The sequence below is a fragment of the Oreochromis niloticus genome, unplaced genomic scaffold (assembly GCF_001858045.2).
Source record: "Oreochromis niloticus isolate F11D_XX unplaced genomic scaffold, O_niloticus_UMD_NMBU tig00008064_pilon, whole genome shotgun sequence".
Taxonomy (NCBI): Eukaryota; Metazoa; Chordata; class Actinopteri; order Cichliformes; family Cichlidae; genus Oreochromis; species Oreochromis niloticus.
In genome coordinates, this window is record NW_020328944.1 from 146,025 (window position 1) to 162,076 (window position 16,052).

Here is a 16,052-nt window from a genome sequence, read left to right on the forward strand (position 1 = left end):
GGGAAAGGCCATGAAGATAGCAAAACCGGACGCTACTGCTACAGCCACCACAGCCAACCAGGAAGGAAACTCCGAGGCCTCAGGTGCGGCCTTTCTCGGAAGTTGTCAAAAGCAAGTTTCCCGACTTCAAAGAATGAAAAAGTAAAAATAAATAAATAAGCTGGCGCCCAGCGGCAAAAAGGGTTACTTAGAGCCCACAAGGCTGATATAGAAAGTGCGGATGTGTCTTAAAATAATATTTTTGTCAGTGCTTTGCGGAGCCCCGGGAAACACGTCTTCACACCATAGTGTCTAACAGCGCCCCCCGCCACCGAGATTTCGTCACTTCTGACCATGTGCGCATACCATCGCAGTTGTGCTCCTTGCATCTTCTCTGTGATTGGTACAATGGCCAGACGCTTTTGGATGTCGATGTTCGCGACGTGGTCCCATTGTGTCAGGCCCAGGCACCATCACAGCATCTGCATTTCCATTGTGTGAAGGGCCTGTTCGTGCTGGCTGGCCAACACTCTGATCTGTAAAGGGCCACAGGGTGCACTACGCTCTTGTAGATCTTCGACTTGAGGTGGTCAGGCACTCGTTGGTCACACCAGGACGCCAGTGACTTGGCGCCACTTCATCCAGGCCGCATTAATCCTGGCTTGCACGTCTGGCAGGATGTCGCCGTTGTTGGTGATCATCGGTCCGAATTACTTGAAGTGACATACCTTCGCCACACCGTAAAAAAAAAAAATTGTAATATAAAAGTATTTTACAGTTTTGTACCGTTCTTCTAGAATATCATTAAATTTACATAAATAGACTGTGATTTCACATTTCAAATGTAAATTAACGTAAAATCACTGTAAATGTAATAAAACATAATTTTCTTGTTTTTTAAATGTATCTGTCTGTACATATGCATATTTAGATTGTTAAAATACATTCACAAATGTATCATAATTTCACAAATATTTGTCCGTTATTTGAAAGATTGAACTGTTAAAATCAAATGTAATGTTATGGAAAAATATATAAAATGATTCTTATAAACTTTTTTTTACATCAAATAAAAATTATTATTATTGCTTTTTCGGGCGATCGTGGCTCAAGAGTTCCCCTTGTAATCAGAAGACTGCCGGTTCGAGCCCCGGCTTGGACACTCTCAGTCATTGTGTCCTTGGTCAAGACACTTCACCTACCGCCTACTGGTGATGGCCGGAGGGGAATTGTAAAGCGCTTTGATTGTCTCAAAAAGCGCTATATGAATGCAATCCATTATTATTTAAACCAACTGTTAACTGTATATTTCTGTACATTTAAGTATTATTATTCATATTGCCACATTCATTGACCTTGTTTATAAGTAATTTCATTTTTTAATCACATTAAAATGTTCCTAATTTAATGTTTAACAGCACTTGAAAAAGGCAAAATCCCATGTAAAATTAGGGCAACAAACTGTATTGTCATTACTGAAAATAACCGTATTTTCATGGGAAAGTTATTTTCTGTTATTTTATGGTATTATTTTGGCGCCCCAGCTGCCGGAATATTACTGGTTTTTTAGGATTTGTTTTTTTACGGTGCAGGTCTTCTCCATCGACGCTGAAGGTGCAGTCGGTTTGGGGGGCCGGCTTCTAAGTACTTGGTCTTCTTGGTGTTCAACCTCAGCCCATACTCACTCAGGCGTGTCTTCCATTGCTGCATTTGGCGTTGCAGCTCCATTCGGGATTCATCTGCGAGAAAGACATCGTCAGCATAGAGGAGTATCCAAGGGTGGGGAGTTTGGAGGTCAGCGGTCACTGTCCATGCAGAGGATGAAGAGAAATGTAAAAATAAGTGTTTTCTAGACTAAAACACAGCTGCAGCCACCTTTGTCTTATTGATTTATCGGAGGGGTCGGCAACCTTTTTGATGAGTGCCATCTAAAATTTCCTCCAAAGTCCATGTGCCATTAGATTGCAGTAGCAATAAATTTAATAACGCTCTATATAGAATAGAATAGAATGCCTTTATTGTCATTATACAGTTGTACAATGAGATACAGAGCATCTCCTACTCAGTGTAAACATGCTGGGGGGGGGGGTACAGTTCTGCAGCGCTATATACATATGAACAGTATTAACATAGGGAAGAAGATGTGTATATATATAAAATGTACAATTTACAAGCCGTAAACAATATGTAATAAATAGTGTTATGTATGTACAGTTGAGTTATTGCACATGGAATTGGTATAAATAGTGTTTATGTATATACAGTTATTGCACATAGAATTAGTATAAATAGTGGTGGTCCATAGAGGAAGTGGGAAGTGGTGGGCTGTGTTATCGGTGCATGTGTGAGTTCAGGGTGGTTATCGCTTTGGGGAAGAAACTGTTTTTGAGTCTGTGGGTTTTAGTGTTGATGCACCTGTAGCGCTTCCCTGAGGGAAGCAGGCTGAACATGTTGAAACCAGGGTGGGAGCTGTCCTTGATAATGTTTGCTGCTCTGCTGAGGCAGCGGGAGGAATAAATGTCAATCAGGGAGGGGAGAGGGCAGCCGATGATCTTTTGTGCTGTCTTGACCACACTCTGAAGCCTCACTCTATCTGCCTTGGTGCAGCTGCCGTACCATACTGTGATGCAGTAGGTTAGCAGGCTCTCAATGGACGAGCGGTAGAAGGTCAGCAGCAGGTTGGAGCTCAGCTTGTACTTCCTGAGAGTCCTCAGGAAGTGCAGCCGCTGTTGGGCCTTCTTGATGACCGCTGAGATGTTTTCCGTCCAGGAGATGTCAGCAGAGATGAGGACACCAAGGAACCGGAAGGTGTGGACCCTCTCCACACACTCCCCGTTGATGTAGAGGGGGGCCAAGTCAGTGCTGTGTCTCCTGAAGTCAACAATGAGCTCTTTGGTTTTCTTGGTGTTCAGTGCCAGGTTGTTTTCTGAACACCATGCTGCCAACTTCAGGACTTCCTCTCTGTACTCTGCTTCGTCTCCCTTTGAGATGAGTCCGACTACCGTGGTGTCATCAGCAAACTTGATGATGAGAGTGTTGTTGTGGGTCGGACTGCAGTCGTGGGTGTAGAGAGAATACAGGAGGGGGCTCAGCACACAGCCCTGTGGGGAGCCGGTGCTCAGTGTGCGAGTGGAGGAGAGATGAGGGCCGAGTCTCACAGTCTGGGGCCGGTTTGTGAGGAAATCCTTTATCCAGGCACATGTGAGAGGAGGGAGGCCAAGAGTGACCAGTTTGTTGATGAGGATGTCCGGGATGATAGTATTAAAGGCTGAGCTGTAGTCCACAAAGAGCATTCGGACGTAGCTCTGCCGCTGCTCTAGGTGACTCAGCACAGCGTGGAGGGCTGTGGCGATGGCGTCTTCTGTGGATCTGTTTGCACGGTATGCAAACTGGTGGGGGTCGAATTCTGGGGGGAGGTAATCCTTGATGTGTTGAAGGACTAGTCTCTCAAAGCATTTCATGATTACCGGTGTGAGGGCCACAGGGCGGTAATCATTCAGGCTGGTGATGGGAGACTTCTTCGGCACTGGGATGATTGTGGCTGATTTTAGACAGGATGGGATGGCTGCCTGATCCAGTGAGAGGTTGAAGAGTCTGGTGAAGATGAGGGTGAGCTGGTGTGCGCATGCTCTTAGTACCTTGCCAGGTACTCCGTCTGGACCGGCCGCCTTCCTGGGGTTCACTGCTAGGAGCACACGTCTGACATCGTGCTCCGTTACAGTGAGTGGAGCGGTGCAGGAACCAGGTGAGGATGAGGATGGGAGCAGGGCTGAAGCAGATGAGTGTTGCTGTTGTGGTGTTTCAAAGCGGGCGAAGAAGCTGTTTATTTCCTCTGCCAGCTGCACACTCGAATTCTCTGTTTTCACAGTGCTGCCTCTGTGGTTGATGATGTCTTGCATTCCCTGCCACACCTCTCGTGTGTTGTTGCTGGACAGGTGGGACTCGATGTTCCTTTTGTGGTCTGACTTGGCTTTTTTAATCCCCCTTTTCAGGTCAGCTCGAGCAGCCCTGTACAGAGCTCTGTCACCTGACCTGAAGGCGGCATCACGGGCTTTGAGGAGTGAGCGGACCTCGCTGGTCTATATGAACAGTTACACACTATATAGAACAACTTTAAAGAGTTATATTTGTTTGCAGATGTTGGCAGCTATCAGTGAATAGTTATCAGCTATTTTGAAACAAAAAAAGACACTTTTTATCCATAACAGTAAATGAAGTGTACAACAGAAAATGCAAATGCTATTTATGGTCTCCTCACAACAATGATAAGAAAAATAAACTGGGCCAATATGGCATGTTTGTTAATACAGGGATACACATGTTAATGTGATCTCTGGTCTCCCACTCAGAGACACAGGTCTCCGAGTGTCCAGCATTCAGACGGCTACCTGAGGACACTCGTGTGAGAGAAAATCTGCTCACACAGATATGTAGAGCCAAATACTGTCAATAAGGCCTCTGCAATGTTCTGAAGACAGTTAAACTTGTCAGGTAGTGATGTCCAGCAGGGGAAAATGCAAGCTCCATGAACACGCACAGCTGTGGATTCCAGCTGCGTTCGTAGTTCTGCACACTTTGACCCCCCACAGAGTCGAGCTTTTCAGTTCAATCAGCTGCATTTTGATGTCGCATTAACTGGCATTAACTCAGACAGGTAATGCGAGACAAATCTAGCTGCTCATTAAAGCTTTCTGGTTTGATCAGAAAAGAAAACATTGGTCCATACACCTGAAAGTCCCAAAAACCCCTTGTGAATTCTGTCTCGAGCCTACAGATTGTTGAGGTTTAAATTTATAATCTGAATGCGTATTTGCTGGTCATATTGCTTTATAGAAGAAAGGTCTAACTCTGTGCCAAAAAGTCCTGACAGGAAATGATATGCTTTTGCAAAAGCATGGTAACTGCATACTTTTGCAGAGCATAGGGCCAGAAAGTGAAACCAACTAGGCTGTTTGATCGAAACTTAAAGTGTATGTGACGTAGAGCAAGTATATAAATACCTAGGCTTCCGTTTGTATTTCAGACCTGGGGTTTTGTGTGTGTGTTCAGGCCTCCATATCCGGATATTTAAAATAAAGATCATTTTTAAAGTTAAAAGACCACTTTGAGTCCTGTGTCTTTCTTGGCCCTAAGAATCCAAAGAACCGGGTTTAATAAGATGTATCCGTGTATTTCCGTGGTGCTGATGCTGCGCTGAGCGGACAGCTCCTGAAGCATTTGAAGTGTCGGAATGTGGAAATTTCAACATCACTTGAAAAAACTGCCCGCTAGCAACGTTCCTCTCACTGGTAGGCTAAGTTATTTTTAGCCAATTACAAGTTGAATCTGGTAGTCGGGTTTGTTAGCTAAGATACCATCACTAAGAAGCGGCACAACTAATGTGTGTATGCAAGCTAATTGGCGATGTGCACCGCTGGCCTGGCCATTTATTTTTTAATGCACCTTCTCAGATTAACTCACTGCGTGTCGTGCTCAGGGCTGGACTGGGACAAAGAATCGGCATTTTGACCAGAGACCGGCCCACCAGGCATTAAAGCCATAAAGCCTTTGAATGAAAACAAACGCTGTTGTGACAGTGATGTACACTGTCTTGTTGGTATATTTATGATTTCTATACATTTTACGTCAGATAAAAACTTTGGTTGTAAGATTCAGATAATTATTTATTAAAAGTGAGACATTTTAAATGAGAATAAGAAAGAAAAGTATATCTTTGTGCTCCCCTTTCCCTGTTAATGCCCTACCTGCCCCCTGGCAAAACTTTGCTAGATCCGCCCCTGCACAGTTACCAGCTGTCAGCTACTTAGAAAAGGATCCTGGTGTTATTTGTCTCTTCATTGGTTTCATCTTCATGTTTCCCTCTCCCCAGGATATCCAAACCGATATCATGAATATCATGACCAGCAGCTTTACAGCTGTGGCTCCAGCAAACATCAACTGATACTAGAAATTAATATTAAATAAATTCTAAAAACAGCTGATCAAGCTTAAACGTGCTGCTGTTGTTTAACGCGACATCCGCTGGTTTCCTCTTTCTGGTGCAAAGAGGGCGATAAACAAACAAGAGAGAAAAGCCGATCAGCTGATCATTGATCAGTTTCATGATTGAAGTAGCAACAGGAGAGAGAGGGGAGAGAATGAGAGAAGAAGAAAGACACAGAATAACTCCAGCTTTGTGTCTCTTTCCATTCTAGCTGAAGTACGGGACAAACTGTGTTCCTTTTCAGCTCAATACGAAACACGTAATATTTTCTCTGAATACGGGACGATTCCGTTTTTTACGGGACGGTTGGCAAATATAACCAAACTTATGAATAAAACAAAGTTCACTATCAGTGACATCATAGCACCCACCCAGCTGTATAGAAACTCCATCATGCTAGCTAGTACGCAGTACCAGTAACTGACTGTAAAAAGTTAGCTCAATGAAAATAAACTACACCTAAACTTGATTTATATCTGACCCAGATAGACTGCAGGTCATAACGTCTCACCTTAAGTTCAGTTCACCTGACACTCGGACGGACTGGCGGCCGCCTCGGGTCTCTCCTCCTCCTGCCTCCCCTTTCCCTCATCCACCTGCTGGCCTCTGTGGAAGCTCCACTATAGCCACCACCGAACAACTGAGTTATTTTTATAAACATTGGCAAGCATCTGGCCAATCCACCACCTTTCATTGTTTATACCGTTACCGTTAAAAAAAGAAGAAGAAAAATCGCCATCAGGCCACCAGGCAAATGCATTTTCTTACACATGTTATGTTAAAATTCACACAATATGTGTTAATAGTGTTACAACACATTTTTTGTGTCATTTTTTAACACATCCTTTCTAAGAGTGTAGACCTACAAGCCACAGACAAGAGACAGTTTCAACAATGCTGAATGTCAGAGCAAATACATGAAACACGAGAGAAGAATGTATGAAAGATTGTGTTGAAAGCTGACTGAATGAGGGATCATCAACCTTTGGGCCATATATGTCACGGCGAGTGAGAAGAGCCGTGTGGAGATAATGAAGTAGGATCCAAATGCAGGCACTTTGTAAAGGTGAGAAGGTGGTTTATTGAAATACACGGCACAGGGAAAACATGGCAAACAGAGACAAACTAAACTATACTGGAAACAACTAAACTACGGAGGAGGAACCAGAACACGAACATGAAAGACGGCGAGCAGAGGTGGATGACGGTAGACAGCAGGGATAACACACAGAAGGAGCAGGGTGGATACACAGACGGACCAGCAACTACAAACACAGAAGACGCGACTTAAATACACACAGAGAAACACAGGGAGATTACACACAGGTGGGGAACACAGCTGGGAATAATCAACAAGATGAGACAGGGGTAAAACTGAACACACTCACATGAGACGCAGACCTTCACAATAAAACAGGAAACAAGAACACTACACCAAGACGCGGACCTGACACTGAGAGACAGACAGAAAATGACACATGGAACTAAACCCACACAAAACATGAGAACACAAATTCTAACTACCAATAAACAGAAACATGGAACTCTAATAACAATAATCATCATCACCATCATCACAAAATGAGAAAACAATCCAAAACACCAAGATAACTGAAACACAAAGTGCCAGAGAAACATAAAGAACAATCCATGATGCAAAAGTAAACCAAAAAGTAAACTCAAAATACTGGGTCCAATGGACCCAGAACCGTGACAATATATACACTTACAATACATAGCTTTTTGTTAAACATAGATAATTTAATGATTATGAATCTACCATCTGGATCTATAACTGTGTTGAGTACTGTGAAATTAATATTTTTATGCATTAAAATTGCTAAGCCCCTTATAGCAGGATGAGAACACATTAGGAAACTCAGGTGTTTTAAGTTTGTTTAAACCTGTGACAGGCCTGTGCGTCTTGAGCTGGTTAAATATCTTTAACCTCTTTTCTCTGGTGCCAGCTCCATTTACATTCCATGTAACAAACCTTAGTGTGTTCATAGTTGTGTGTGTATAGCCAATGATGCACGCTGTGTGTGGGGAAAATGGAAATACATTATTCATTTGTAAATAGAGAGGCAAAATGTGTGGCGAGATGCTCCAGCTGCTGTGAGCATATTAACTAATATGAGCACATGATATGAGCTTGAGTGTGTGTGTCCTATATGTCTGTGCGCACTTGTGAAGCTGTTGTTATTATGCTGCCGTTGATCGCGCGTGTGTGTGTGTGATCGTGTTGTGTGAGCGTGTAGAAATAGACAGTGTTGTTTGTGGCTGCAAAGGGAAACAGGTGATGGATGCAGTGAAAGAAAGGAGAAGGAGAAAAAATTAAGGAGAAGGGTGAGCTGGAGGGATGAAAGAGAAAACTGAGAAAGACAAAAAAAACAAAAAAACCCAAATGAACAAGCAACATTGTAATTAATGTATTGAGGGAGAGTGACGGTGTTTTATCTGTTATGACATCACATTGAATTAACAAATGAATATAATCCATTGCTAATAAATCTTAATGCGAGAGAGTGTGAAAGCCAGAGAGAGAAAAAGAAAAAGGAAAGTAAAGCGGATTCTTATGGAGTGAAGTCAGTATATCCATGGAGTGATGCCGGGGTCGTAGTAAAGCTTTCCGTCCATGTAGAGCCAGTCCACAGCAATGACAGCTCGGGAGCCCTTCTGGATGAAGTCGCGTCTGATTGGGAACAGGACCTTGCGACGTTCCAGGATTTCTTTGAGGAACTGGTCGTCCACACTGAAGTCTGTTCCTTTCAGTCCCTGCTACGACTCTTTACCTGCTCCTTCTGTTTGAAGTGGCCGAATTTGGCAACAGTAGGATGTGGTCTCCTGGCCCCGGTCGTTTTAGCCCCAATACGATGGACTCGATAGAAAGTGATGTTCTTCACGGTGTCCTCTGGCAGCTTCAGGTGGGTTTTAATGAAGCCTCTCACCGTTGCTTCTACGTCCTCGCCGGCAGATTCTGTGATACCAGAAAACACAAGGTTATCTCTCATGCTACGGGCTTGCAGATCAATAACAGTCTCTTTTATTTTCTTATTTTCTGTGTTAAGCTTGGTCACACTCTCAGTAAGAGACTTGACTGACTCCCGTAGCGTGGCGTTTTCAGCAGCAAGTGTTTCCACCTGCTGCTGGCTGAACCCCAGGGACTCTTTCAGGGATTTAAATTCTCCGTGTAAAATCTCCACCAGGGACAACCTCGCATCAACGCTGGACAGTCGCGTGTCGATGGACTCCAGGATGTCTGCAATGTCTTTGCCGGCAGACGATGCTGTGCGCGGGACGTCTGCCGGGTGACTTCTTTTCGATGACGGGGTCTCACTTTTTGCCGGGGAAGATGCGCTCTGGGCCTTCTTCATAACTATATCCTCGAAGCACCAGACGATGTAATCTTGGAGAGCGTCTAAACTGTCCCCGCTGTCCTCCAGGGTGTTGGAGAGGATTAAGCAGATATGGTTAATTATATGACAATTGATTGATATATTTGAAATAATGGGAGCTTGAAAAAAAAAGAAAAGCTTTTGTTGAATTCTAAGCTACCATTTGCTTTCTTTCTGCTAGATCTCCGGCGTCTGACGTCACCTACAGCATGAGTCACTTACCTTCCCTCATTCTCTCACGTTTTTTTAGTGCACCCTCTGAACACCTAGATTGCACACTTGTTCTTGGGGGCGACCTCAACTTGGGACTAAATGCAAAAATGGATATGCTCAGCACAGCAGGAAGTCAGCGCAATTGCCAGTCCACAAATATAATCAACCAGTATATGAGCGACTTTGGGCTTTGCGATGCATGCTGCTCCCTTCACCCCAACCGTAAGGACGATACTTTCTTCTCACATGTCCATCACTCCCACTCTCCTCTGATTAATTCCTAATCAGCAGCTCACTGTTGAGTGACATTTCAGACACTGAGATTCACCCTATAACTGTCAGCGATCATGCTCCTGTATCTCTGATACTAATACATAAGAAGAACACTCTGCCAAATAAAAACTGGAGATTTAATACATCACTACTCAAAGATAAAGACTTTATTAAATATTTTTAAAAAGAGTGGACTTTATATTTGGACTATAATGACCCTCCTGGAATATCAGCATCTGTTCTCTGGGAAGCAGGGAAAGCTGTGATGAGAGGTACAATCATTTCTTTCTCATCACACAAAAAAAGAAGAAAATAAAAATATTCAGGAACTAGAAAAAAACATCAAATCCTTAGAAGAAGCCTACGTGTCCCACCAATATCAGGAAATACTGAACAAAATACGCAAAACAAAACTAGAACAAATGCTATCATTAATAAAAAACACAGTTTTTAGTGCAAAAACTTTGCTTGCAAAATTTTGAACACGGTAACAAATCTGGTCGATTCTTAGCTAACCAGTTAAAAATAAAAAAATAAAAAACAACTATATGTGCTGTTGAAGATTTATCTGGGAACATATTATATGACCCTGAAAGAATAAACAACATCTTTTGGGATTTCTATGAAACTTTATACTCACCACAAATAAACCCATTCAAAAATGAAATTGATCTGTTTTTGGACTACGTAACTCTTCCAAAATTACTAGACAGTCAGGCAATGGCACTGGATTTGCCACTGACACCAGGTGAACTCCAGGAAGCCCTGATAAGAATGCCCAATAATAAGGCTCCAGGTCCAGACGGCTTTCCAGCAGAATTCTACAGAGTGAACTGGAAATTTTTATTTGCAACCAAATTTGGTTTTAGAAACTCTTTCATAAACTGGTTAAAAATATTATATAATTCCCCAACAGCGTGTGTCAGAATAAATGACCAAACATCCTCCAGCTTTTGTCTCTTGAGGGGCACCAGGCAGGGATGCCCACTCTCCCTTTCACAGTTTGCAATTTTTATCGAACCACTAGCAGCAGCAATTACAGTAATTAGGGGCATAAAATGCAAGAATGTAGAACATAAGTTCAGTCTTTATGCAGACAATGTGTTGCTTTTTCTCCAAAACTCACAAACCAATCTCTCTGGGGTAATTACATTGATAAACTCTTTTTCAAGAGTTTCAGATTATTCAATAAACTGGTCAAAATCTACAGTTCTTCAAGTTAATTGCTCTCTGCGTAATTCCGTTGTCTCTTCTGTTTTTTCTTTTCTCAACAGGTGATCCAGGTGATTGTTTTCTTTGTCCCTCTCCCCCTCTGTTTTTCTTTCTCTCCCTCTCTTTCTTTCTATATTTCTTTCTCCCTTTAATGTCCCCCCAGTCATGTCTGTCCCATCTGTAACAACTGACAATAAAATAAAATAAAAATAAATACATAATAATAATAAAGGTCAATCAATTGGACCAATATGGCAACGCCATAATGACAACATCAAAACAATATGACCACACATAAAACTTTTTGACAAATTCTACGAAACATTCACGCTCCAGTTTGTTTGTTATTCAGAGATTTCATGGCTTCATGGTGTAGGTAAATGACTTTTTGCACCAACCAGGCCGAGTTTATCTGCAAAGCGACACAAGTTATTGTGAGGTTCATCAATCAACCAGTAAAAGATCTAACCTTATTCAGTGGGACCAAGTATCTATCTATACTTTTCCTATGAAAAAACCTTCTAAAGCTGTCTATAGTTTTACTTCCAAAGTTCAAGAGCAAACAGTTTGAATGTCTGTAATTATCAGGCTGTACTCAAGCCCATTAATTAAATCTGAAAACTGTGCTGTGACTCCAAACCCAGGTACCCTCCTGGAAAATTATGGCTAATGTCACACTTGGATCTGCTGATAGAGAAGTGAGTCAGTGTAACCTTTATTAAATCAGGCAAAACAACACAAACTTATTTACTGTGGCAGCCTGCAGAAAGGAAAACGTCTTAAATAAATGGGGGTTAGGGTAAGCTGAAACCATCTGATGTTTATGTTAATGAATATAACACACTGACACATTTTGTCTTTGTTTTTATTGTTAATTAAAATACTTTTAAATCTCTAGTTTTAGTTTAAGAACCATCTAGTCCAGCAGGTGGCGGTAATGAACCTTAAAGCTCTAACCGCCAAAGAAAAACCCAAAAGAAGAAGAAGCCGCAGAGTTCCCGCTTGATTGCGTTTGTGTTTTAGTTTATTGTTCTTCCTCATCTAAAGTGAAGCACTAAGGTAACTTTGATCTGAGTTAGTCAATCTTGAGTTTAGCTCCTGAGTGAAGTTTTCTGTTGCTCTCCTCGGTCTCTGTTGTCAGTTATTTGTTAACCTGTTGAAAGAAAAAGCCTCTACATCAAGTCAAGCTGCTATAAACTAATTTACAAGAAGATATCAACAAATGCTAATGAAACACAGAGAAGAAAACAGTTTATTATTAGAAGAAAGCTTTTAAATTAGCTAAGTGTAATCAGAGTTTCTATTATTTTATTAGTGTGTTACTAAGCGCTTGTTAGCATCTCTGTGTCACTGTGTGGCACCTGCACAGTTTATGAATGCAGCGTGCTATCCAAGCTAGCTAGCTAGCACCATCCTTCATCCATATAAGGTCACTTCCGGCTCCAAAAAATCCCAACATGTTGGCGGTAAAAGTGCTATAATGAAATCCATTTATGAGAAAGGTAAAAATAAATGTATTCCAGGCTAAAACAGAGCTGCCTTTGTCTTATCAGTGCAAAGTTGTGTCGGCCCACAGGGCATGTGATTGTAAAAACTGGCCTCACTCTGAGAGGCCCATCATTAGAATCATTTCAAAGATGATTTGATATATTCTGATCAGTATTCAGTAAATGAGCCTGATTAACTGTGAGGAAAATAATAATGATAGGCCAGAGATACCAGAGATGCATTTTTAAAACAAATACAGCCTCGAACCCTAAGAGAGGATCTGTGTTCTAATTTTATCACGTTTAAATGTACTGCAGGTTTTTTAAAGCTCCACACAAAACTGGAATGGAGGAACAAAGACAATAAAAGAGTATTCTAATCTATCCTATTCTATTCATATAAATAGAATAGGATAGATTAGAATACTCTTTATTGTCTTTGTACATTTTCAACTAAATTGTGGGTGCTCCACACCAACTGTGCATGGAAAACAATATAAATAGTAAGACAGTAAGAATAAATAACATATAAGAGGAGTATATACAAAGAGGACAGGTTGCAGAATGCTTGAAAGTAGTGCAATGGACTTGATACAAGTATAGAATCGGAGTGTGACTGAGTGATGAGGGTTACTCGGATCATGGCTCAGATTTCTACATCCACTCAGACAGGATAATCTTCCACGGCACACCTGATCATTTCTCACGGCACACGTATATGCCGCGGCACAGTGGTTGGGAAACACTCGTTTATGCAGCTCCATTGATTGTTCTGTTTTTGTTCTTGGCCAGGGCATTTTTTAAAGAGGAATTGCTCTCATGGTACTAGTGTGCCATAATGCTGAATTTGGTATCAGTGCTCAAACCTTTTGTGTTTGTTTCAAACAAGTTGCCCACCCAAGGAAGCTAAAATTTGTTCTGTGTGTTCTCAGATGAACACAAGAGACACTTTGACTCTTCAGTGCAGTGTGGAGCCTAACAAAGTTCTGTTTTGTGTCCCAGCTGATCAGCAGGAGGAGAAGAGTCTGACGGAGCAGCAGAGGAAATTTCAGCTACTTGGACTCAGCTCAGCCACTGCAGAGAAAACAATGAGTTCGACACAGAAGGTGACAGATACTAGTGTTAAGAAATACTCCATTAAAAGCTGAAGTACTGATATATATTTTATGCTAAACTAACTGAACCTTGTGCAATATTAATGTAATGTAATAATCATGTAATAATACAATGGCTACATTGTAGAGGGTGACTTTGCCTCTAAAGAGGAAAATGGGCAGGGAAGAGGTTAAAGTGGGATTCAGCAGGAGTCAACCCTAAAATCAGCTGTAGTGGCTCAGTGTGGGGAAGAGAATCACAGCTCACAATAATTTCTATTGAGAGCTCCAATAGATTTTTTTAATGTACAGGCTGTGATCAGCTGACCTGCTGCTCTCTGTGAATTCAACCAGATGTCAGCAGATGTTTCATGAGTTGTCCTGGCTGATTTCCATCCTCTACACCAGCGGTCCCCAACCTTTTTTCCCCACGGACCGGTTTATGCCCGACAATATTTTCACGGACCGGCCTTTAAGGTGTCACGGATAAATACAACAAAATAAAACTAGTACCGGTACCGAAAAAAAGATTTATTCATAACACATGAAAAGACCCAGGAAAACCGAGTTAACGATAAAAACGATAACAAAATAACGCTGAAAACTGATAAAAACCCTGAAAAACATACATTTCACACCTGAGCCTCAACTCTCGCGGCCCAGGTACCAAACGACTCACGGACCGGTACCGGTCCGAGGCCCGGGGGTTGGGGACCGCTGCTCTCCACTGACACTACACTGTCTTTATATTAGACACTATACTGTTGGTATGTGGGTGGAGCTCAGTGAATGAATGTCAGCATCATGAGCTTAAGTTTCAGTTAATCTCTGCTACACTTGATGTAACCTAACTCTGACATAAGCACCAGTCACATACTGTTCTTTACTTTAAATCCATCACAGTACAGTAAACTTACCTGCTTGTCCTGCACTAACCTGCAGAGGATTTTACTGCAGGCTTTAAATCACACTGGGAGACAAACTGCACACAAACAGTTTGTGTGTTTGCTGATGTTTGTTGGACTGACAGAAATGCTACATTTGAAATTACCTGCCACATAAAAAATATTACTCCATTTATTCTCGCTTGGCTTCTGTATTGCTAACTAGATGTTGAAATACTGCGACTGCAACTTATCAGCACCTGCAGTCGTTCAGGTTCTGTGCCAAAAAACATAAACGCTGGCCCATTTTAACCCCTGACTAAGGCACACAGTTTTGCCTCTTTAATCTCTTATGATTAGTACATGATCAGGATTGGATTTCATGTGTTACTGTTTAGGCTCAAATCGATTTGATCTTTGTTGCCCGCAGTGATGAAATAACTCCCCTCAAATGCTTAAACCAGAAGTAACAAGCCTGTTTTGAAAATGTAAGGAGTAGAAAATACAGATATATATTTTTTTAATGTAGGGAGTAAAAGTTAAAAAACCCTCAGGTTACAGTCAGACTCTGACATCATCCTTCACTGAACCAAGCTAGTAACTGTTACATTTGATTCATTATCATTGAATAAATTAGACAATTATAGAAATATATAATAGAAAACAGCAACAGGAAATATAAAAAATATAAAAAAGTACAGACCTGGTAAACATTAATTACTAATCTGAGTGTTAGCATTAATATTTGTGTACAAGCAGGAGGGATGGGCATGATTTTAGAGTGTTTGAACAATGATTAATTATCTTTAACACCAGGTTGGATGTAATGTGTTACTACTACCAGTAGGTGGGGATAAGAGACCTTTAAGGTGTTTGGTGCCACACTCCACCTTCAGGTTTAAAACTACTGTTAATGGAGGGAGTTTGAAGCTTCAGTTTGTTTAATGAATGCATTTCACTCACTGCCTCTGTTTGTATCTCTGTCACTGCAGGACCAACATGGACCGAGAAGTCAGCGCTCTCAGGAGGCCGACAAACCTCACAGGAGAAAGAGAGAGAAAAAATACACCTGTGACGAGTGTGGGAAGGATTTTACGAGGAAGTCTAAACTAAAACAACATCAGCTCATCCACACTGGAGAGAGACCGTTCAGCTGTGACTTGTGTGGAAAGTCGTTTTCAAGGAAGAATGTCCTAAAAACACACCAAGTCATCCACAGTGGAGTTAAAGCTTACAGCTGTGATCAGTGTGGTAAAGCTTTTACTCAAAGTAGCCACTTACAGAGTCATCTAGTTACCCACTCTGGAATTAAGGCATACAGCTGTGACATCTGTGGAAAAACTTTCAGCCAGCTATGGAGCCGAAATATACACCTACGCATTCACTCCGGAGAAGATGTGTACTGGTGTGATCAGTGTGGCAAATACTTTACAACAGACGCACATTTACAAAGCCACATGTTTACCCACACTGAGGAGAGACCTTATCAATGTGACCTGTGTGACAAGACTTTTAAAACTCCAAAGTACCTG

At 41.8% G+C, this 16,052-nt stretch overlaps 1 long non-coding RNA gene across 1 annotated transcript; it reads left to right on the top strand.

Moving 5' to 3' along the window:
* Positions 1–12,043: 12,043 nt before the first annotated feature.
* On the top strand, positions 12,044–15,691 carry LOC109200272 (uncharacterized). The gene is made up of 3 exons (XR_002060458.2): positions 12,044–12,114; positions 13,545–13,648; positions 15,513–15,691. It is a non-coding gene; the product is annotated as an uncharacterized LOC109200272 (long non-coding RNA).
* The last annotated feature ends 361 nt before the right edge of the window (positions 15,692–16,052 follow it).